At 33.5% G+C, this 26,646-nt stretch overlaps 1 protein-coding gene across 1 annotated transcript in view; it reads right to left on the bottom strand.

Moving 5' to 3' along the window:
• Nucleotides 1–19,040, bottom strand: part of LOC139480880 (basic helix-loop-helix ARNT-like protein 1) — a 76,563-nt gene extending 57,523 nt beyond the window's left edge. The window contains exons 1-2 of the mRNA XM_071263807.1: nt 18,931–19,040; nt 5,233–5,306 (exon numbers count right to left, since the gene is read on the bottom strand). The gene's annotated coding sequence lies outside the window, so the exon portion shown is untranslated. The remainder of the gene's footprint in view (nt 1–5,232; nt 5,307–18,930) is intronic.
• Between the last annotated feature and the right edge of the window lie 7,606 nt (nt 19,041–26,646).

Here is a 26,646-nt window from a genome sequence, read left to right as displayed (position 1 = left end):
TAAAGTAGTCCATTAGCTATTATTATTCATATTGAAGTAATTTTGGGGTGAAATGAGTGATTTTTAGTGAAAAAACGTCGAAAACTGGAAACGCAGAAAATCTCCGTTGTTATAATGGTTCATATTTGTGAAATTGATCTATATAGAAAAAAGAACATACTATTTTATGTTTATTTTGTGAAGTCCTTTAGTTATCAGTATTAATATTTGGGTATTTTAGTTGAATATATGTCTTGAGACAGAAAACCCAATAACTGGAATTAAAAAAATCTTGGTTATTGGTGGTTAAAACTTTCGAAATTGGGATATAAATAGTAAATACTTTCTGATGTTTATCTTAAGAAGTCCTATAGAAATTAGTATTAAAAAAATGTATATCTTGTGTAAAATATGATGTGTACAGAAAAATTGTGAAAATGGAAATAAAAAGCTCGGTTATTCATGGTTATTCATGGTCAAAACTTTTAACATAGGATCTTTATAGACAGACTTTATTATCTCATGATTATATGCATATGTATTCCTTTTGTTATCGATATCAATAATGACCAATGTGTTGTGTGAAATATTTTGTTTTACAAACTAATTACAAAATAAGAATGTGTCCATAGTACATGGATACCCACTGCACTATCATTTTCTATGTCCAGTGGACCGTGAAAGTGGGGTCAAAACTGTAATTTGGCAAAATTAGAAGGATCATATCACAGGGAGTATGTGCACTAAGTTTCAAGTTGATTGGACTTCAACTTCATCAAAAACTGCCTTGACCAAAAACTTATATAGAAGCAGAGCAGAAGAACGAACGAATGAACGGACGCTCAGAAAATAGTACCCCTAAGTGAGGGGCATAACAAATGAAAATTTTAAAATCTTGGTTACTTCCAGCTTGATTTTTAAAAACGTAAAGTTGAGAATGGAAACAGGAAATGGGTCAAAGAGAAAACAAGTCCCCTGTTATCGGTCTTCAACATAGCAAGTAAATCCGGCACACTAAGGTGGGCTTCAGCCGACCCCATTAATTATTGTGTACATTAGTTCAGCGAAATGGAAACCACTCTTGAAACTCCAATACATACACATGAACCAAAATTATCAACAACAAAAACTATAAATGCAAGACAAACTAAGGCTAGGGGTTCCTGACTTGGGATAAGTGTAATAATGTGGCTGGGAGAAAAACATGTTGTTTGAGAACTCAAGCCTCCCATAGTTTCTCTAAACAGACAATGTAGAATAAATAAACACACAGTAAAACTCAATTTTAAAGAAGTGCATTTTGTGGAAGTTTGAAATTGTTATCTTATGTAACTGTTATGTATTTTTAGTAATTAAATACGTAGCTATACTAAACCAAAACTTAGATTGTGTTAAAAAATAACTGTGAATCAGTTTGGTTACTGCCTTTGATTTTGCCATGTTAATTGCTGGAAGATATATTTTTCTAGTGTCATTGCATTGTCATAGATTGTAGTCCTGTTTTGTGTAGTTTTTCCATCAGCTACTTTTTCAACATTTGAATTGCATAAAGTCACAGTTAAGGGGGTTCGCGGGTCTAAATCATTTATATAGGATTTCTCTATATTTTTCTATAAATGAACTTTATCTTATAGCTAGTTAATAGAAAAATAAAATAAAAAAGTGGGGTCACCGTTCATTTGCGCTCACAATCTGCCTTCGAAAGAAGCATACATTTTTGTAAAGGTGGTTTTTTTCTGTTGAAGTAATAGGAGAAATAAATGTAATATCGAAATAAAAAAAAAGAAATTTATTACAGAAATCGCTAAAATTTTAAAATAATTTAGTTTAAGTACAGCTTACATGTATATGGAAATTATATTAAAAAAGATAGGTCACCGATGAGTTGAAAAAGATATTTCAATTTTAGAGCCAAAAAATGGCATTTTTCCATCAAAGGGAGATAATTTGGAACTTTTTCAATGATGTATACATTTTGAAAGTCATCTGGGGCCAACACGATTGATTGTTTTGAATGATTTTTGTACAATATGATAAAGTAGCAACTAAAAAAGGAAATAAATATAATTTGTAATGTTTGATTTTTTTCTGAAAATTTTATACCCTCGAGCCTCCTTAAACACAGACCAATTTTACTTCGCAAGCACTATCAATATCCAGGTTTAATTTCAGATATGTAAGCTTTTTAATTTTTTGGAACATTCACTATTACTGAATTAGCATGAAATGTAGAAATTATTTAAGGCAATTTCAAGAGAAGCTTTGTCAATATGATCATGATTATAATTTACCTCAAGAGCTTAAATTTAAATAGAAAAATTGTACCAAAGTTGTCAAATTTTAGATGTTGAAAATGAGATAAGCCGACTGTTGAATGAATTGATGGGATCACTTCCTAGAGTGTTAATAGTAACAGCACATTGGCGGATCCAAGGGTGGGGGGATTGTTCCGGGTGTTGAAACCCCCCCTTTTTTTGGCCGATCAATGCATTCAAATGGGGACATATAGTTGGAACCCACCTCTTTTTTGTCCTGTGTTGGAAACCTCCCTTTTTTAAAATGGCTGGATCCGCCCCTGCAGCGCCTTTTTTGTGTACCCTGTAAACCTGTATGTGGTGGTCTGAAACATTAATCAAAGGATAATGACAAAGAACTAACATGGGTTGTCTGCTGTATGAAATATTATGGTTAAAGATATGTGTATATAAAGAAAAGCTTACCAAGTTCCTTCTTTAAGCTCTTCGTTAAAATATAAAACTTTTAAGACAATGAATGGACAAATAAATATGACAGACAGCAAACAATAACCACCATGTACTCAAGAGCCACTTTCATGTGATAATCATATTCATAGTGTGCAGGGTTAACCATGTTTGCGAGCATGCACCCAGCCCTCCCATAATAAGGAACAGTTGTGAAATATATATAGCAAACAACATAAGTGCAAATTGTAAAACTCAGTTGGGAAGGGCTCAACTCAAAAAGGTCAGCACAGAGTATATACTAAACCATGGCCAATTAACAAAATGACACTGAGTTTCAATAGCTAGCTCAAAGCTAATAACAGTTGATGAATAAATACTCTTGGCAACGACTAAAATATAAATCTGTACACATCCAATTAGAAACCAGTGAAAAGTGGGTTCAGTGTTATTATTATATATTATATTGATGTTTTTGGAGGCGAATTTCCTGGTATGGAACTTGCCCCCTATTGGTTTAGTGTTACAATAAAAGCTCTATTTATATGGTTTGTAAGTACTGAGATCGTCGCTAATTACATGAGTAGTTTATTATTTGCTTCAGGAGCCTGGAATTTTCATTCTAGCATACAATCATTTAACACTCATCATGCTTTTTTTTCTGAAAAGCATTGTTTGAATCTAAATCTTAACATGTTTGTTCAAGAAGAACTTTTTTATACATCAAAGAAAAAACTTGTTGAACAATCACAAAAAGCACTGTATGCATTATACTATAAGTTAAGAAATGTAAACATCCCTTCAGATCTGCAGTTTCGACTATTTGATTGTATGGTCGCTCCAATTTTGCTTTATGGGTCGGAAATCTGGGGTCATGAAAATGTTGACATGATTGAAAAGGTGCACTTGAGTTTCCTAAAAAAGAGTCCTGAATGTTAGATCAACAACACCAAACTATATGGTCTATGGGGAAACTGGCAGTTTTCCATTAAAAATTAATATCAAAACTAAATTACTATGCTTTTGGTCAAGGCTAGTGCAAAGCAGTAGTAACAAATTATCTGGGATCTTGTATCAGTTAATGTATAACTTACATAACTCAGGCCAATACTCATTTAAATGGTTATCTTCCGTGAAACAAATTTTAGATGATACAGGATTTTCTTTTGTCTGGAATGCACAGGGTGATATCAAAAGTTCGGATATCAAAAAAGAAATAAAACAGAGATTGGTTGACCAATTCGTACAGAGCCTATCTGCTGATATGACAAACTCATCTAGAGGTGTGTTTTATGCTTCATACAAAACAATGTTTTGTTTAGAGCCATATTTACTCAATCTTAAAGTGGCAGATCGATACATCTACAGTAAATTTAGATGTTCAAACATCAAAATCCCTATAGAAGTTGGTCGGTGGAAAAATACACCAAGAGAAAATCGTATATGCTGTCACTGCGATTCAAACACCATTGGTGACGAATATCATTATTTTTTTGTATGTTCCAATAAACAAATTATGTCTTTAAGAGAAAGGTATATACCTACATATTACATAAAAAATCCTTCCCAATTGAAATTTTGTGGTCTATTATCACACTGTAACGTGCCAGTGCTAACAAAAGTGTGCATGTTTCTAAGACATATTGAAAAAATATTTTCATAATTCATAGCATGTTACAATAATTTCTAACCACGTTGCAATTAAGAATTTTGCAAACAAATCAACCAAATATATTTCAGTTTTATTGTATGATATCAATTATTAATCTATTGTGTGACTTTCTTGTAAATGTATAAGTATGTATGTAATTTTTAATGTATAATTGTTATCCTCTTGTAGCACCATACGTGTGCCTAAGTTGTAATAAATTGTCTTGTCTTGTCTGTCTTGAAAAAGTTGTGTTAAAAAAATAAATTAATAACTTTGAATTTCAAAAAAGTTAGTCTTGCAAAAAAATTCAATTTTTAATGGCCAAACACATGTGTTTCGAGAACACCTTCCCCAACTAAAATTAACTTAAACACAGGGGTAGATTTCTTTCAAAAACCTAGTAAGATTGTGACTATGTTGGTTAATCGAACTCAAAATAGTCTTCTGTTATAGGTTACATACCATCACTATTGTAGAGAATTAGATCTTCGAATTGTAAAATAGCAGAACACAATCTCGGTCTATATCTTTATTTAAATATACAAATTTTGAGACAGGAAAGTGATCCACTTGTAAGATTATTCTTTTGAATTGAAATAATTATGAATTGTATTGTATTACTTGAACTGTTTTACAAAATAAAGAACATTTTGTGGATAAATTTTTTTTTTTCAATTTTGGCAAATAAGAGGAAGTAACTCATATTACCTAACTTTTACTACAAAATATTTTCATAAAATATATTTTTGTATAGTTTTAGTATGTTGTTCATAGATAGAAACAGACTTGTTTTTCAGAGAAAAACCTTGTGTTGCAATTAGTTGCAGGTTGTTCACTAAATTGACTAGACTATTAACCTTCATGACAATAATGCAAAAAAAAAGTTTGTTTGCCACTTACTTCAGAAAACTTTAAACACTGTATACAACACCACACAGGGTCTCTTCATCATCCCCTTCTATCTCACACAATATCTGAAAAGAAAAAGAAAATAACAAAATACATCCAGGGTTCTTCATTCCATCTTCACAACAATTAGGGAAGGTCTGTGAGGAATATGTAAAGTAAACATAAACATGAAGTATTATTTTTTTAGCACCACAGAAAACATTGGGTTGTAGAAGTTAACATATAGTTTTACTTTAATAACCAGAGCACCTGAGATCACCCCAGTCATTAGTTTTCTATGTTTTGTTTTGAACATGTCTCCTTTGTTCTACAGAATAAAACATATTTTCCTATTGTAACCAAACCTTTGTCAAACAAGACTAGAAAACGACAAATAGACTATGGAATACACACAAGTACTGAATTACATAACAAAAACACATTAATAATTAATTCATTACCATTAATGAAATTTCTTCTCATCACAAAAAAAGCTCAGATGTTCATTTCTCAACTTTATAATGAAGAAAAATAAAAAATGAATTATACCATAGCTTGCATACAAAACAATGTTTACTTCTTTGTATAGCCAGCTTGTTAGCACTATATAGTATTGCTAAATAAAAAATTGGACCATTTTATGCAGAATTTTTTTTTTCAGTCATTTTCCCTGTATGCACGTCTACTCCTCCAGAATCCCGTCACTGGTTAGATTTTTATTTCATGCAAATTTTGATTGCTATGTCCCTATAAATGTGTAGCATATCAAGCGCGAGAGACTGTCTCTTCTCGAGTAGGTTTTAAAATACCATATCTCCAACAAAATTTTATTGGGTTTTTTTCCGAAATTATCATGCAAGGCATAAATATTTAATGTAAAAGTTTTTCACCCAATCTTATATTTGACAGCTCAAAAACGGACCCATTACAGAAGCACTGTCTTCTGTATATAGAATTTTGGAATTAAAACTGACCGACTTTAGAAACGCAACACTAGATTATTCTGTTTAATTTCCATTTTCAAGTTTGCAATTTTTGTTAAACAAACATAAGAACATAAATTTCATTCATTACATCACTGTCTAAAAAAAACAGTTAGGAAGTTGAATTGGTTAAGTGGTAAGCACTAAAACCCTGGTTTTCCCCTTATCAATGGATGAAGCACCGTAGAAGGCAATAAATACATGTAACCAACGACAAACTGATTGTCAGAAAGGTCCACCAATTCTCTTGGGCATGTTTTGGGTTCAGTTTTGTACCTTTTGTTTTTGCCTTTGTCCCACACATTATAGTATGTTTTTTTTCAATTATGCTGTTTATTCCATTATATGGTTTTTAAATTTAAATATTTTTCTGCAGTTGATTCTTTGGCATTTCAGTTTGTGGGAAACATTTATGCATGGATCTGTCTACCATGGCATTTGGCAATTTGATAAGCATTTGACGTTGCGGCCGTAAACATATCTCGCATATGACCTTGCGTAATCAACTTCTATGACCCTTCTATTGATGGCCGGGTAGTTGTCACTACGTAGTGATCAGTTCATTAACAAATCTGGTCTGTCTGTATCGTTGTTGGAAGGACAGTTAGAAAAGTTTCTAAAGTCAAATTGTCTGCATTGTTACAGCACCTTCATGTTTATCATGTTGGCAACTTTCAATTATAAATGGGCTTAGTTCAGATTTTTCGTTGCTTGGTTTCGGCAATATGGAGATGCAACATGTTTTACCTGATTAAGTGTGGGTATGTGTTGATAGGATAGTTTCACGAAGAAAAAAACATACAAGATGATGTATGGTTTTTGAATTTTACTTTTGTTTAAATTTGTGTGACTTTAACAATCTGGTTTGTTGAAGTAACCTCAGAGAAGTCAAATATTGAATGTTTCTAAACAGAAATAAAAATGGTAAGCATGAAATATGAATAGAAGTTATGTTAGAACAGATTACATGTATGATTTGGTAATTTTTTACAACAAAATTTGTGTTGTTTTTTAAAATAAAATTAATATTTGTACCTAGATTGCAATAGGTATTCATAAGCCCAGGAATGATCATACTCTGTCACAAATTGAGTTTAAATTTTACAACTTTATCACGTATAGTCTTTTATGTCACAGGAATCATTCAATTTCGATATAATAATTTTTGTTGGCAAAATGATGTGGATGCTTGAGCATCTAAGCATACACGCAAGCTATGCCACTGGCTAATGATATTACTTTAGAACTTGACGTCATACAAAATGAAAAAAAATGCAGGGTTTTTTATTTGTAAAACAATTAGGTACATTTCATTTAAAACAAGAACATGTGAAAGGACACCATGCCTTTAATCATGTTTCCATTCCTTCAGTAAAATTAAAAAATTTAGTCAAAACCCAAATTTGGCATTCTTTAACAATTCTGTTAACATCAGTGGTGGATCTAGAACTTTTCATAAGTGGGGGCCAACTGACTGCCTAAGAGGGGGCCCGCTTCGGTCATGCCACAGTGATTCCATATATACATGTAATCAAACAAATTTTTCTCAGAAAAGGGGGGGCCCGGGCCCCCTGCCCCCCCCCCCCTAAATCTGCCTCTGCATCATTTATGAACATGTAAACTAAGTCGATAAAAACCCCAACATCATCAATAACCTTAAACCAAACCTTTTATAGAGTTACTTACCATATAAACCAGTGCTAAGAAAAGAGTTTACAATGAGAATATCCTCCTATGTAATAATATCACATATAATTAGAATGGGAATGTGGCCTGCTATTCATGACAGTTTCTTTCAAGGTCAATATCTGAATGACATGTATGAGTCTTCTAATTACTATTTTTGTGTGACAAGCACTACTTATCTTTGTAGTTGAGTGTGTAAAAAATAGAGAATGGAAATGGGGAATGTGTCAAAGAGACAATAACCTGTTCAAAGAGAAGGAAAACATTGTTGTTTATACATATCGGTATGTGTTTACTAAACAAATCACAAAAAAGATGTAAATACGTGATGGCATTTGTCAAATCTTTAAAATAAACTGACCAAGAAACACATCTGTGCTTTTGTGAATCAATTAGAATTTGCCAACATAATTTTTTACTGTTCTGAAGAAAATAGTTTGAATTCATGTATCATTCTTGTTCTACTCGATCTACTATGCTTTTTCTCATACACATTTTATCGCCTAAACACCAGAGTATATATATCCCAGGTGATATGGTATTCCAGGGGTTATTTTCATATCATGATTTTCTTGATAGAAGGTTTCTGCTCACATTTACAGAAGCTATTTAACCAAAAGCTATTAAACCAAACGTTCAAAGTAGTGAAGTTGAAATCATCCCTTTGTAAAGTTTACAGACACTTTCATGAGTTGGTTGTCACTGTTATAAAATATCTGCTTCATAGATTACAAAGTTATATATGTTCAAATTGTGGTAATTACAACCCGGTCCTCTTTTCCATGAATGTAATCTGCTGAATTAGACTAATCACTGCATGAGATTGTACTAACACGAGCAACACGATTGTTGCCACATGTGGAGCAGGATCTGATAACCCTTCTGACGCACCTGAGATTTTCCCTAGTTTTTGTTGAGTTTATGTTGCTCATGATAAGTCTCTAGTTTATTATGCTGTGTTTTCGTTGTTTACCGCTGTTTGTCTGTTTGTTGTTTTCATTTTTAGCCACATGGTGTTGTCAGTTTATTTTCCACTTTTCGATATGTTTGAATGTCCCTTGAATGGTATATTTTGCCTCTCTTTTATCATACAATGTTCATCCAAGATTGTGAATTAAGGTGGGGATGGACCTTTATTGGGACTCTGGGATCGGGTGTTTTTCAGCTCAGGATTTCTGGATTGAGCCTTTCGGGATCCAGGGAATTCTTTTTTCTAATTTCGGGATTTCAGGATTTTAATTTCTTTAAATTCACAACCTCTTGATTTCATGTTTTTATGCCTGGGATTTCGGGATCAGGAGCCCTCTGACCCCCCTCAATTAATGATGGAAGTGTTTAATGACCTTGACTGATACAACCCTGGCACAGTTGGTTAATTGTGAATTTGTTACCATTACTATAGTTATACCTATAAATAAAGCCTTATTATGTATTTATTGACAATTCTTTATTCATTAATGCAGGCAACATAAACAAGTCGTCAAGCAAATGATAAATAATAAGTTTTTGGTTCAGACTAAAAGGTGAAGGACATGAATGGAACTTTCCTGAAATTCAATTTCAATCTTTGTTATAAAATCATCGCATATTTCAAAGTTCCAAATAAATGATATCAACATGATCAATGGACCAATCTCTTGTGTGGGAGTCTATCTTATCAGTGTAATCTGGGACTATTAAACTTAAAGTATAATAGTCTCAGGTGAAATAAAGCAAAGAGTCAGATCTTATCTGAAAATTAAAGAGTGGATTTTTCTTATCTTTAAACAATGTTAAAATGAAGTGTGCGGTCTATCTTATCATTAAAATGAAGTGTGTGGTCTATCTAATCATTAAAATAAAGTGTGTGGTCTTTCTTATCATTAAAATGAAGTGTGTGGTCTATCTTATCATTAAAATGAAGTGTGGATTTTTCTTGTCATTTAAATGAAGTGTGAGGATTTTTCTTATCATTAAAATAAAGTGTGTGGTCTTTCTTATCATTAAAATGAAGTGTGTGGTCTATCTTATCATTAAAATGAAGTGTGTGGTCTATCTTATCATTAAAATGAAGTGTGTGGTCTATCTTATCAGTATATTAAAGTGTGGGTCTATCATCCAGACAATATGATGTGTGGTCCATCTTTTCAGAAAAATAAAGTATGGGGTCAATCTTATCAGTAAAATTAAGAGTGGGTCCATCATCCATACAATATGGTGGGGTGTGGTCTATCATCCATACAATGAAGTATTGGGTCTCTCTTATCAGTAAAATTAAAGAGTGGGTCCATCATCCATTAAATATGGTGGGGTGGGGTCCATCTTATCAGTAAAATTAAGTATGTTGTCTATCTTATCATTAAAAGGAAGTGTGTGGTCTATCTTATCATTAAAATGAAGTGTGTGGTCTATTTTTTTCATTAAAAGGAAGTATGGGGTCTATCTTATCAATATATTAAAGTGTGGGTCTACCATCCATTGCCGATCCATACAATATGATGTGTGGTCCATCTTTTCAGAAAAATAAAGTATTGGGTCAATCTTATCAGTAAAATTAAGAGTGGGTCCATTATCCATAACATATGGTGGGGTGTGGTCTATCATCCATACAATGAAGTATTGGGTCTATCTTATCAGTAAAATAAAGTGTGGGTCTATCATCCAGACAATATGGTGGGGTGTGGTCAATCTTACCAGTAAAATAAAGTATGTGGTCAATCTTACCAGTAAAATAAAGTATGGGGTCCATCATCCAGACAATAAGGTGGGGTGTGGTCAATCTTACCAGTAAAATAAAGTATGTGGTCAATCTTACCAGTAAAATAAAGTATGTGGTCTATCATCCAGACAATAAGGTTGGGTGTGGTCAATCTTACCAGTAAAATAAAGTATGTGGTCAATCTTACCAGTAAAATAAAGTATGTGGTCAATCTTACCAGTAAAATAAAGTATGGGGTCAATCTTACCAGTAAAATAAAGTATGGGGTCAATCTTACCAGTAAAATAAAGTATGGGGTCAATCTTACCAGTAAAATAAAGTATGTGGTCAATCTTACCAGTAAAATAAAGTATGGGGTCTATCATCCAGACAATAAGGTGGGGTGTGGTCAATCTTACCAGTAAAATAAAGTATGTGGTCAATCTTACCAGTAAAATAAAGTATGTGGTCTATCATCCAGACAATTAGGTTGGGTGTGGTCAATCTTACCAGTAAATAAAGTACATTGTATGTGGTCAATCTTACCAGTAAAATAAAGTATGTGGTCAATCTTACCAGTAAAATAAAGTATGTGGTCTATCATCCAGACAATAAAGTATGTGGTCAATCTTACCAGTAAAATAAAGTATGTGGTCAATCTTACCAGTAAAATAAAGTATGGGGTCAATCTTACCAGTAAAATAAAGTATGTGGTCAATCTTACCAGTAAAATAAAGTATGGGGTCAATCTTACCAGTAAAATAAAGTATGTGGTCAATCTTACCAGTAAAATAAAGTATGTGGTCAATCTTACCAGTAAAATAAAGTATGGGGTCTATCATCCAGACAATAAGGTGGGGTGTGGTCAATCTTACCAGTAAAATAAAGTGTGGGTCTATCATCCAGACAATATGGTGGGTGTGGTCAATCTTACCAGTAAAATAAAGTATGTGGTCAATCTTACCAGTAAAATAAAGTGTGGGTCTATCATCCAGACAATAAGGTGGGATGTGGTCAATCTTACCAGTAAAATAAAGTATGGGGTCTATCATCCAGACAATAAGGTGGGGTGTGGTCAATCTTACCAGTAAAATAAAGTATGGGGTCAATCTTACCAGTAAAATAAAGTATGGGGTCAATCTTACCAGTAAAATAAAGTATGGGGTCAATCTTACCAGTAAAATAAAGTATGTGGTCAATCTTACCAGTAAAATAAAGTATGTGGTCAATCTTACCAGTAAAATAAAGTATGTGGTCAATCTTACCAGTAAAATAAAGTATGGGGTCTATCATCCAGACAATAAGGTGGGGTGTGGTCAATCTTACCAGTAAAATAAAGTGTGGGTCTATCATCCAGACAATATGGTGGGGTGTGGTCAATCTTACCAGTAAAATAAAGTATGTGGTCAATCTTACCAGTAAAATAAAGTGTGGGTCTATCATCCAGACAATATGTTGGGGTGTGGTCAATCTTACCAGTAAAATAAAGTATGTGGTCAATCTTACCAGTAAAATAAAGTATGGGGTCTATCATCCAGACAATATGGTGGGGTGTGGTCAATCTTACCAGTAAAATAAAGTATGTGGTCAATCTTACCAGTAAAATAAAGTATGGGGTCTATCATCCAGACAATATGGTGGGGTGTGGTCAATCTTACCAGTAAAATAAAGTATGTGGTCAATCTTACCAGTAAAATAAAGTATGTGGTCAATCTTACCAGTAAAATAAAGTATGGGGTCTATCATCCAGACAATAAGGTGGGTGTGGTCAATCTTACCAGTAAAATAAAGTATGTGGTCAATCTTACCAGTAAAATAAAGTATGGGGTCAATCTTACCAGTAAAATAAAGTATGGGGTCAATCTTACCAGTAAAATAAAGTATGGGGTCTATCATCCAGACAATAAGGTGGGGTGTGGTCAATCTTACCAGTAAAATAAAGTATGTGGTCAATCTTACCAGTAAAATAAAGTATGCCCCTTACCAAAAAGTGCTAACATGTTGCACATAAGTTGCACATAAGATGCTCACGTTAGAAACTAACATGATTGCACACGAGTTTTTTAACATGCAAATTAGGTGAGCATTTTGTGAGCAAAAAAATTGCACATATGAAACTAACCTAATTTGCATGTTAAAAACCTCACGTGCAACTGCTCATATGAGCTTTTGTTTCACATGTGCATTTTATTAGATTGCTCATATGAGCAGTTGCTAACATGTTGCACACGTGAATATTATAGTTGACCAAAACAAAATGGCTGCTTTAAAAAAGGAATATTTTTCAAATTTAAATGAAAATCTTAAATAGTTCAGTTGAAAATAAAATAACTGATACATCATGTTAAAAGAGTTATTCTTTAATTATTGTCAGTTAATTATGATTTTCATATCATTTTTTTTTTTTTATTTAAACAATAATCATGATCATGACTAAAAACATAACATTACATTATAAAACTAATAGAGGGACTTGCAAGTTTAGTACACAATGAATGTCTTTGATTAATAAGTACTGTATTTCAAAAAATTTAAAAGGAAAAATCTTTATACATGTAGTACTTATTTTGAAGCAATCTGTATATATATTCCCATAAAGGACTTAAAATTGTAATATATTTCAAAATCTGACACAAAAATGAAAATAATGAAATAGAAATGATAACTTACTAATAATTAATCACAGCCACACTGGTTTTATCAGATTTCAACAATGCCTTTCTTCAAATAGCACAATATAGGACTTAACATTTTCCATATCCATCTACCTCCATTTATTGCATGCTTTTCATGAATTTGAATTTACAGGAAGTACATGACTGGGCATGTCATTTTGAAAAAGCTCATATGAGCAATGATGTAGGTTAGTTTTGAATGGTTAGAAGAATGGAAAAACTTTTCAAAGTACAAAACTAATATAAAACTAACATGGATGATAAAAGCTCACCTGAGGTTTGAATTGCACATGTGAGCATTATGTTAGATTTTTGTGGGCACATATGAACTACCAAACTGCACATATGAGCAACCTGATTTGCATACAATTCTTACTTGCATCTCATGTGCTTCACATGTGAAACTTATGTGCTTTTGTTAGCAATTTCTGTACGGGTGTGGTCAATCTTACCAGTAAAATAAAGTATGGGGTCTATCATCCAGACAATAAGGTGGGGTGTGGTCAATCTTACCAGTAAAATAAAGTATGTGGTCAATCTTACTAGTAAAATAAAGTATGTGGTCAATCTTACCAGTAAAATAAAGTATGTGGTCAATCTTACCAGTAAAATAAAGTATGTGGTCAATCTTACCAGTAAAATAAAGTATGTGGTCAATCTTACCAGTAAAATAAAGTATGGGGTCTATCATCCAGACAATAAGGTGGGGTGTGGTCTATATTTTCAGTAAAATAATGGGGTCTATCTTATCAATAAGTTCAGTACAATGAAGCATGGGATCTATATATTGTATCAGTGCAATAAAGTGGGGGATCTACCTTATCAGTACAATTAAATGTGGGGTCTATGGTATCATTAAGATAAAAGTGTGGGGTTTAACTTATCAGTGCAATTAAATGTGGGATCTATATTATCAGTACAATGAAGTGTGGGGTCTAGAATAATATTTATAAACTTGTAAATATCAATAACCTTGAGAGGACATAAAAATGCCATATATCAGAATTAATAAAGCAGGAATATAAACAAATTAGATGTATGGAATAACAGCACACGATTGAAGGGTCAAACAGCAAATCAGTTGGAATATATTCATGAACTTAATCATGAACTGGACATTAAATAATAATTTATTGAACTTTTCGTAAACAGGCATTGGTAAGGAGTGTCACAAAGTTCAAGATATGATCAACAGCAAGTGATAGTTACATATTCAAAATTCCTGTGATAAAAACTAAAACCCAAACACTTCCAAATAAACTCAACCTGAGAAATTTCACAATTTTGAATTACAAAACTGGTAGCAATAAACTGCTAGAAACTGCTTCCATGTCTATGCTGCCTGAAACCATATAAGCTAGTTATGTCAAAATTAGTTCAAATTGGACAGATTTAGGAGGATCGAGGGGTACAATTGTTCCTTAAGATGGTACCTAACACTACAGGGAGATAACTCTGTAAAGTCAGCTAAATGTTTTAATTACGTTGTGTTGTTAAAGGAATATTAAGCTTCTCAATGATCAAAGTTGGTGTTTGTCAAACTGCTATATAACCAGTGTAATTTCTCTGACAAAACGGTTGGTTCAAAATTTTTGAAATTTTTATATTTTTGTTTAAAGGTCAAAGTAAATACTTTGACAAAATTCTATTGAAAATTAAACGAGCCAAATTAATTTTAGTGAAAGTGTTGGGTACCACTTAAAGGTGACACAGTTAGAGCTTCAAGCATGTGTCCCTTAGCATCTATAGGTTTTATTACATCCCAGCACTTGGGATTGCTGCCGTATTAGACCATGCTCCATGCATGTATATCTTGTCTATCTTGTCAAGGAGGTTAGTTGAGTCTATATAAAAAAGAAGATGTGGTATTATTGCCAATGAGACAACTCTCCACAAGAGACCAAATGACACAGAAATTAACAACTATAGGTCAACATACGGGCTTCAACAATGAGCAAAAACGAGAAAACTAGCCTTATTTATGTACAAAAAATGAATGAAAAACAAATATGTAACACATCAACAAACAACAACCACTGAATTACAGGCTCATGTATTTCTACTTTATTAAAAAAAAGATTTTGAATTGCAAATCATTGCAAAAACTGTAGTACATTTTATTCAGTGGTCACTAACAATAAATAGCTTATAATTACTGTTAACTTACATGTATATCATTTACTATATATATCAGAATGTCCATCAATTCATGAAAGAAATTGCTACAGCCATTTTGAATCCTTCCCCATTACAAATACAGGTCCTCATGCAAAGTAGTTGAGAATGTGACAGTGTAAATTATGTTAAAAACAAAGAAAGGATTGATTTTTAAATTGAGGCTCTCAAAATGTTAAATTAAGATTTATATCCTTACCTTTCTATTTAAAACATTAACTATAAGCAGTATTTTTTTAAATGTTTATCTTTTAGGCTTCATATTTTGGATTAAGGTTTAAGATTATCCTTTTATTAGAATTGACACCAATTGTGATAATAGGTTATTAGTTTGGACTTGAAGTTAATCCTCTTTTAATTAGTGATAATCTATAGTTCTATTGCATGTTGCATTGTATGTTTATATTTATAATAATGTCCAATAAGAAACAGTAATAAAACAATACGGAGTATTATACTGTATAAAGTTGTCTAATACGTATTAAAAAATTAAAATACGTAACTCAGTGGAAAATTCAAAACGGAAAGTCCCTAATCAAATGGCCAGGCATTGTGTAAGATACGATCTTCAGTAAGAGTTTGTATAAAGCATTAACTGAACCACTCTAGACATTGTTCATATATACTCCTTTGTTGCCTTAATAAAGTCTATATCACTAAATGTATTGAGTTTGTATCATAGCACCCAGTGTATTTATAGGGTAATTTAGACAATCAACTTGACAAGACTTTAGGTTGATGAAAATATTCAAGTCTATTGGTATTGACCAGCTGCTGCAACACTTTGCAGTTTCAGTACTAGTGTTCTCAGAAGCAAAAATTATATGATGACAGATAAAGGCGCAGATCCTCATTGTCAAAAAGCCTTCAAACTACATAAAATCAATCATGTATATTCATGGATAGATCAAGAGGATTGATTATAATATTATTCTGATAATATTCATATGTTTATATAAGAAATATATCAATTTTTATATCAAACAATACTAAATGAAACCTAAAGTTATAAAAGCTCCTCATTAAAATGTCAATAATAAACACTTATAAATCATAGATATATTATACCATTTAACTATTGTAAACACTTTTAGTATAATCTGATAATCAATGTAATTTTCAACATTGATGATATAAGTAAAATTGAGAATGGAAATGGGGAATGTGTCAAAGAGACAACAACCTAACCGAAGAGCAGAAAACAGCCTAAGGTCTTCAACACAGTGAGAAAATCGTGCACCTGCAGGCCTATTGTTTTTGTAATTTTTTTAAGCTACATGTAGTGTTTTTGGTTTTTTTTTTGTAAACATTAAAATTCAGGGTCCTCATTATGGATTTTTATGGTAATTCATCATTTGTAGCCTTTGCAAGTCAAACAAGGAGAAGAGGAAATTTGTTTGCTATAACAATACATTGTTTCAGTCTCCATGACAAACAAAAACCAGATGCTCCACAGGGCGCAGCTTTATACGACGGCAGAGTGCAAACCCTGGACAGTAGGAGCAACTATGAACACAACATTCAAGCTTGATACAGCACTGAATTTGGATTGTGATTAAATAGTTGACACAACATAGGTTTCTGTCACAGAATGAATGTGGTCTAAGAACTTAAACTTAAAAACATAAAATATAATATTGGACATTTACCTATTATGGTCCAACATCCAAAATCTAAATACATAGTTAGATTCAGCATATCAAAGAACCCCAGGAATTCAATTTTCAATGAAATCAAATAAAGTTCAATTTTGGACCCTTTAGACCTCAATGTAGACCAATTTGATAACTGGGCCCAAATATCAAAAATCTAAACACATGGTTAGATTCAGCATATATCAAAGAATCCCATATATTCAATTTTTGTTGAACAAAGATTAATTTTGGATCCCGATTTGAACCAACTTGAAAACTGGGCCCATAATCAAAAATCTAAGTACATGTTTAGATTCAGCATATCAAAGAACCCCAAGAATTCAATTTTTGTTAAAATCAAACTAAGTTTAATTTTGGACCCTTTGGACCTTAATGTAGACCAATTTGAAAACGGGATCAAAAATTAAGAATCTACCTCACAGTTAGATTCGGCATATCAAAGAACCCCAATTATTCAATTTTTGATGAAATCAAACAAAGTTTAATTTTTTACCCTTTGGCCCCTAATTCCTAAGCTGTTGTGACCAAAACTCCCAAAATCAATTCCAACCTTCCTTTTATGGTCAATTTAAATTATGCAAACAGTCACATCATAAACCAATATAAACATAAATATAAATAGATGGCAACGTCTTGTGATTGGATTTTTCTAGATCTGTTTGATTTCTTGTTATAGGTTCAAAAGTTAGTTAAAAAAAATTACAGTGTTTACCTGTATGAGTATGATTTTTTGTATATCGAATCAGTCAACACTGCACTTTCAATGTTGACATTCTTTTGCTTTGAACAGTTCAATGGCTGAACATGAAAAATGCAGCCATAACCAATCTGTAGCTAATGTAATTGTATTTAATTGAAGTTCACATGAATACAGATTCAATGAGGTGGAATTATTCACTTGCAAGTGAATAATTCATTAGCAATAATTCTTTGCTTATTTTGAAAAAACTGAACCAAATTGACTGATAAAAGCTAATTTTTATTTCATTTTTTCACTTTTATTATTGATTAAACCAAACTTAATCTGTTTCTATTTTTTTCATATCCTAGCTAATGGCCCTAGCAATAAGATTACAGTACTGAGGGGGAGGACAGGGGGGTACCCTTCTCCCTTCTCCCACCCCTCTTCTCCTTTCTCCTACCACCATTCTCCTTTCTCCCATTAGAATAAAATATCTCCTTTTGAGATATTTTTTCTTGAAATATTAGAAATTTTTTTTAAAGGAGAGATATTTAATTTTTTCTCCTTTCTCCCAGCCTTCCTCTCCTTTCTCCTACCCCCTTTCTTCTTTCTCCCACCACTTTTCTCCTTTCTCCTACCCCCTTTCTCCCGGTCTCCCTTACCCCTGTCCTCCCCCTCAGTACTTGCATGAAGTTAAATGTACATGTACTTATATTTTTACAGAGGATAAAAGCACTGCACATTTGGGTTGTTATATCATGTCATCATTTCTCATTGTCATAGGTTGGCAACTATATTATAATCAACAGGACTTCTCACAGAATGCATGTCTCAATTAATTAGTATTGTAAACATACACACGTGTATAACCTAGATTTAAAAAATGAAAACATGACTAAAAAATAACGGTAATATGTAAGTATTGAAAAGAAAAAAATGACTTTCTGGTCAGTATATCCATCGCTTCAACCGCAATAGCTGAAATCAGATCATAATGACAGATAGTGACCATGACCAAAATAACAAGGGTCCGCAGGGTCATCAACCAATACAAGGATTTGTATCGATATGTAAATAAAAAATTCTGATTACAGCGATTTAATCATTGCATTGTGATTTTGAATGAAATAAATGAATAAAAATATATCGGACATTTCCCTATGCAGTTTTAACTTACCTGCTTTTGTTTACATCTTCGCATTAGAAGTTTTAAATGTATTTATGAAAATGTTACATAAAATTTGTGTCTAGCAATGGCCTTCACCTCCAATATTATCTCCCCTTCTTGTCCTACTTTTAGACTAGCTGTGTTTACATACCTGTTCGTCACTGGGTCACTACTAATCAGGTTCACGGTTAGGTTATCCCGGCTACAAATAATCAGTAAAAAGAAAGATAACTCTATTCATTTTAGGTGAAAACTCAAATATTTCCTACTGGAAAACTACGGTTTTCGAAGTTATTGACTTACAAATCTATTTAAAGAAAATGTTTACTATGAGAAATATTTTCCTCACCATAAATGGGCCTTTTTCAAAAAATGTGGATTTTCTTGTACAATCAATATTTCTAAAAAAGTGTAAATATTTTTATCCAATTTTTAGATACACCATTTAGTTTTTGGTGTGTGTAACAAGTTCCAGCAAATTCAATATGAAATTTAGCTACAGAAATTGCTTCCAGTGGGTTTCAAAGGGTCCAAAAACCCCAAAATTGCTTGTACGAAATTGAAAAACTAGTCTTTTTTAAATGCTGGTTTTAATACCCAGCGGAAATTATTATTTTTCTTTTGTTATTATAAATATATAGGTATCACTGCAGGTATGTATACACAAATACAGGGAATTATTAGATTTTATTAGCATTTTTTTTTACTTTTCATTTCGTACTTACAAAAATGTCAACTACATAACACAAATGAAATAATGTTGCCAATAAACAACTGATTATATCCCTTGTAACTAAGGAAGTGTTATCTACTTACTCTTCATCCTCTGATGACGTGCTTAAAGTTACAGGATGACATCATTGATTCATTTCGTTATAGATTAGTTTTGGTGAGTACAAATTACTCCGTAATTTTATTTTATGTCAACTTTGTAACGGCAAAAACATTGATAAATTTTGGCATAAATATTTTTTTTTACATAAATCATTCAAAGTCTATAATACTGACTCTAATTCAATAAAAACCATTTATCTGGTAGTATTAGGGTCAAGAAAAACATCAAAAAACCACAAATAGGTCAACTACATAACGGTCAACTACATAACGTTATGTAGTTGACAAAAAACGTTATGTAGTTGACAATGCTGAATTAAATTCACTTTAAAATATGTTTCTAAAAAGTGTTATTTTAACCATGTTAACTGTTTTGAAAAAAGTGTGATGATTTTTATGGAAATATATATCAAGCAAAATGTAAATAGTATTAAAAAAAAATTAGGGACCGAAACTAAATCCGTTATGTAGTTGACATATGTCCCATACTTGCTTCTATGTTATTTTTTAAAATATTTTTGTAGTTGCATTTAAGATTGCATATTTTTATTTCAGGTTGTATTGTTGTTAAACTATTCAATTTCATATATTAAAGTTGAAAATTGAATATTTTTTTGTATTGTTATTTCACAACTGAAATATCCACATTTTTTGAAAATGACCCAAATAACACATCTGGTTACAGCTGGTTAAAAAACAATATCAAACGCAAAACGAAGAAACACGGTCAAATCTGGTTGTACATTTGGTATGGTACCTGCGACCTTACATCAAAAAACAAAAAGTATATAGCTCTTACATCAGAAACAGACAGCGCAATAGATAAAGCCGCTGAATACCTTGGGAAAATAAAGGAACTTGTGAAACAATATCCTAAATGTAGAGTCACCTTCCTTGAAATACCGGTCTACTCAATATCAGAATACAACAAAAACAAAGACCATAAAACACCTGAAATATTCAAGGAACAAGACAAAAAACTAGAGGCACAAATATACAAGTTGAATGAGAAGATCAGAACCCTCAACAAGGATGAATTAACATACTCGCCGTTATTCACAACCGACATCATCCATAACTCAAAAACAATCAAAAATAAAAGAACTAGGACATCAACTACAAGAAAAACATTCAGCTTCTGGCTATACGCTGACGGGATACACCCAGGACCACTTCTAGCTAAAGTCTGGCTAATGAAAATAACAAAACATGCATTAATCAACTGTTGGAAACAAGATCAGTAAGGATTACCCTTGCTATATCTATTAAACATAACCTATAAACAATCCAATCAGTAAGGATATTCCTTGCTACATTGGACCGCCAATTCAAGACAAAATCAGTAAGGATTTCCCTTGCTACATTTTACATGCAACTTAACCGATCAGTAAGGATCTCCCTTGCTACATTGGACCAACACAACAGAAACAATCAGTAAGGATTTCCCTTGCTACATTGTACATACTAAAACCTCACAACAACAACAATCAGTAAGGATCTCCCTTGCTATATTAGTTACAACATGAAGTATACACTGTTACTTTTCCTAGCCAGCTCATTAGCTCTGCATATCATAAATGCACATACCGGGTCAACAAAACAAAATCTAGTCAACTTGCTAAACCCGAAATTACATCATAGCGGAAGAAGGCCAATATCATTACCAATACATGCAAAATTTAACAACAGCACTGCTCATAATACTACTATCAGGTGACATTGAATCAAATCCAGGTCCAAAAACAGCAAACGTCTTCCCATGTGGTTTGTGTGAAAGACCCGTTACATGGTCAACAGAGGGAGTATGTTGCGATTGTTGCAGCATATGGCACCACCGCGCATGCATCGAACTGTGCACGACAGATTACGAACTTCTACAAAGGTCAAACGTGCAATGGATGTGCTACAAATGTGACAGCCTAAATGTATCCTCATTCACTTACCATGCATACGAGATTGAAAACATAAGCTATTACGAACCTCTAACAACAGATCTCAGCTTTATGGACTCCTTTTCTTCATCATTTAGTCCACTTGTAACAAGTAGTCCAAAAGACAAATCAATAACCAAAAATCGGTCAGTTACAAACAGTACAAGAAACAGCGTAAAGGACACAACACCACCACCCTTTAACATCATCAATAAAAGAAACCTCAGAATCATGACGGTAAACTGCAGAAGCATCAAAGATAAAACCTCAGAATTCAAAACAACAATACAATACACAAAGCCAGATATTATTATTGGCACAGAATCTTGGCTAAAAGGGGTAAAACCCGGAAAGAATCCAACCAAAGATGCTATAAAATCAGCTGAAGTATTCCCTGCATGATAATTATACATCATTCAGGAATGACAGGGGTACCTTAGGAGGTGGAGTATTCATCTTAGTCCACAACAGCATGATTAGTACTGAACAACCACAATACATAACAAAATGTGAAATTGAATGGGTAAAGCTCAAACTAAAAACAGCCCAAGACCTAATCATCGGCTCATTCTACATGCCACATAGAAACAAAGCCCAACTAGAAGAACTAGAAAAATCTCTGGAAAAAATCACAGAGGAGAACAAAAGCAGTAACATCATACTTGCAGGCGATTTCAACTGCCCAGACATAATGTGGGACAATCTCACCATTAGGAAAGATGCTCAAGATCCAGAAGTTCAAAACAGCTCGTAAACATCACAACTCAATTCGGCCTTACACAATTCCACGAAGAACCAACAAGGGAAAACAACCTACTGGACCTTGTATTGACAACACACCCGTCACTTATGAAAACATCAACAAACATACCAGGTATTTCTGACCATGCAATCATCATAACTGATACAGACATCAAACCTTTCTACTACAAAACTAATCCTCGGAAAGTCTACACCTGGGCAAGAGCCAACTAGGATGAAGTGAATAAAGATCTGGATTCACTATTATCACAGATAAGTAACAGTATCCAAAACAACCAAAATGTCAAGGAAGCATGGCTGATGTTCAAGAAACACCTATTTGCCAGCCTTGATAAAAACATACCATCAAAAATAGTCCAGTCCAACAACAGACTACCATGGATAACACAAAAGATCAAAAAGATGCTGAAGAAAAAACAAAACTTGTATAACCAGGCCAAAAGAACAAAATCATGGACAAACTACCGCCATTTCCAAAAAACATGCAAAAGAGAAATTAGGAAAGCAGAAAACAATTATATTAACAACGCTATAATTGAAGGAATGAATAAGAACAACACAAAACCTTTCTGGAAGTATGTTAAGTCAAGGAAACAGGACAATATAGGGGTTGCACCACTAAAGAAACATGGACATCTCATAAACGACAGTAAGGAGAAGGCGCAAATTCTACTGGAGCAATTTGCGTCTGTCTTCACAAAAGGAACAACTAAAACACTACCCAAAACAAACATCAGGGTAAAAGACTCCATACATCAAATTACCATCAGATCAGAAGGAGTAAAAAAGCTGCTACAGAGAGTAAACCCATCCAAAGCATCTGGTCCTGACAACATACCAAACAAAGTACTAAAACAATGCTCCGAACATCTGGCACCAATAATAACACTCACATTCCAGCTCTCACTAGACAGTGGTACACTACCAGAGGATTGGAGAAATGCAAACATCTCTAGCATATTTAAGAAAGGAGACCGACACGCGGCCGAAAACTACAGGCCAGTCTCATTGACATCAGTACCATGTAAACTTCTTGAGTACATCATATGCCGTCATATACTTAAACATCTGGAAAAGCATAATGTATTAACATCACTAAACCACGGCTTTAGATCTGGATATTCCTGTGAGACCCAACTTGCCATTACAATCCATGATATGCTACAATCCTACGATAAAGGAAACTAAGTAGATATTGCGATTCTCGATTTTTCAAAAGCGTTCGACACATTACCTCATGATAGACTCTTGCACAAAATAGACCAATATGGAATTAGAGGAAATATCCACAAATGGCTAACTTCATTCCTAACCGAAAGAAAAATGCGAGTACAACTTGATGGAGAAAACTCAAGAAATGCTTCAGTTGAATCCGGAGTCCCCCAAGGAACGGTACTAGGACCCATCCTCTTCCTGTGTCATATAAATGATCTCCCAGATGCAGTAAACTCATCAGTACGACTATTTGCAGACGACTGTTTGCTCTACCGGGAAATCAAAACCCAAAATGACCATAACAAACTACAAGAGGATCTCAAATTACTAGAAAAATGGGCCGACGACTGGGGTATGCGCTTCAACGCCAAAAAATGTTATATGCTTAGCCTGAAAAGTAAAAGTCAGCGTTTTTACAACCTTAACAATCACACGCTTAAACAAGTGTCATCCAACCCATACCTAGGACTCCAAATACAAGAAGATCTTAAATGGAAAGAACAAATAACAAATACGTGTAACAAAGCCAGTTCTATCCTAGGCTTCCTTAGAAGGAACCAACAACACTGTCCTATGGAATGCCGTAAAACAGCATATATAGCTCTCATACGATCAATAATGGAGTATGGATCAATTATTTGGGACCCATATACCCAAAAAGACATTGACAAACTAGAATCCATACAAAAGAGAGGTGCTAGATTCATTACCAAAGACTGCAAATCAAGAGAGGAAGGATGTATGACAAAAATGCTAAAAGAACTTCAGCTCCCGTCATTACAATCAAGACGCCAACAACAACGACTGATCTTCTTTTTCAAAGTGGTTGAGGGGAAGATACCAGCGCTTCCTCCCGACGATTTAATCCAATTTCATAGACCAAAGAGACAAATCAAAGCAACAACATATAATAACTTTGTAACAAAAATCATTATAGACCACCAAGTCCGTAACAACAAACGTGCGGTCATAGTTCCAACCAGTAAGACAGAACAATACAAGAACTCTATTTTTGTGCGCACTGCAATAAACTGGAACCATCTGGAAGACTCAGTAGTGTGCGCCACTACTACCGAGGAGTTTAAATCAGCACTCCTCAGCAAGCGCGACTAATTGTGCGCAGACCAACCCGTCACATAATAGCCGAAAGGAATCTGTGACGTACCCATCCTAATTACACAAGTGGGAAATACAGATACAGATACAGATCTTAACATTCATCATATTGTAATCTACCAAATATTCTTATGATAGTCATTTACAGGTAATTCCATTCAAATTAATAACAACATTGAATTACCAAAGACCTATCGAAACAACATCTGAAACACAAATTTAATAACACTATTACATATTTGGATGATATATTAGATCTCAATAATGACGAAGTCAGTTTGCACGGGACCTCTGTGGCCAAATGGTCTATGTAGTTATACTACTTTAATCACTGTCTTACCAGTCAACGCCGAGGTTATGAGTTTGAACCTCGCTCGTGCGGGTGCAATTGATCCCAATCTTAATTAAGGCTAGGACTGTCAGTTTTCCTATCGAAAGTCGGTGGTTTTCACTGGGCACTCCGACTTCTTCCACCAATAAAAACTGGCCGCCACGAAATAGCACAAAAGTGGCGTTAAACCACCAACAATCAATCAATCAATCAATCAATCAATCAATCAATCAGTTTGCACATTAAAGAGAGTTGTCCTGCTGTATTGACTTTAAATAAAGGATTTTCCGCTGTGTTGAAGACAACCCTTTTCTGCTCTTTGATCGGGAAATTGTCTCTTTAACATTCCACATTTCCATTTTTAATAAATTCTATCTGTTGTAGATAAACACGCTGCATCCGAATGTTTAAACTTGACGTGTTACAAATCCACAGATACAAAGACACATCCGAATGTTTAAACTTGACGTGTTACAAATCAACAGATACAAAGACACATCCGAATGTTTAAACTTGACGTGTTACAAATCCACAGATACAAAGACACATCCGAATGTTTAAACTTGACGTGTTACAAATCCACAGATACAAAGACACATCCGAATGTTTAAACTTGACGTGTTACAAATCCACAGATACAAAGATAAACCTGTTTGCGAGTAAATACAGTTTGGTGTTCATAGAAATATCTAGTAGATGTATAGACTGTATATGGTGAACATATTGAGAGTATGACTAAGGACAATTCCTACTAACGCAAGTGGGTAGTAGGGGCTCGTGATTTTAGCTAGACTGACATTCTGGCCGGGTATAATTAAATTCTGAGTAGTTTATCTTTCTGTGGAGAAAAGGATATGAATGTGTACTAAATATAGCTGAACCTTAGGAGGTGGAGTATTCATCTTAGTCCACAACAGCATGATTAGTACTGAACAACCACAATACATAACAAAATGTGAAATTGAATGGGTAAAGCTCAAACTAAAAACAGCCCAAGACCTAATCATCGGCTCATTCTACATGCCACATAGAAACAAAGCCCAACTAGAAGAACTAGAAAAATCTCTGGAAAAAATCACAGAGGAGAACAAAAGCAGTAACATCATACTTGCAGGCGATTTCAACTGCCCAGACATAATGTGGGACAATCTCACCATTAGGAAAGATGCTCAAGATCCAGAAGTTCAAAACAGCTCGTAAACATCACAACTCAATTCGGCCTTACACAATTCCACGAAGAACCAACAAGGGAAAACAACCTACTGGACCTTGTATTGACAACAAACCCGTCACTTATGAAAACATCAACAAACATACCAGGTATTTCTGACCATGCAATCATCATAACTGATACAGACATCAAACCTTTCTACTACAAAACTAATCCTCGGAAAGTCTACACCTGGGCAAGAGCCAACTAGGATGAAGTGAATAAAGATCTGGATTCACTATTATCACAGATAAGTAACAGTATCCAAAACAACCAAAATGTCAAGGAAGCATGGCTGATGTTCAAGAAACACCTATTTGCCAGCC

Source organism: Mytilus edulis, chromosome 7 (assembly GCF_963676685.1).
Source record: "Mytilus edulis chromosome 7, xbMytEdul2.2, whole genome shotgun sequence".
NCBI classification, from domain to species: domain Eukaryota; kingdom Metazoa; phylum Mollusca; class Bivalvia; order Mytilida; family Mytilidae; genus Mytilus; species Mytilus edulis.
This window is presented reverse-complemented; position numbering and strand designations above follow the sequence as displayed.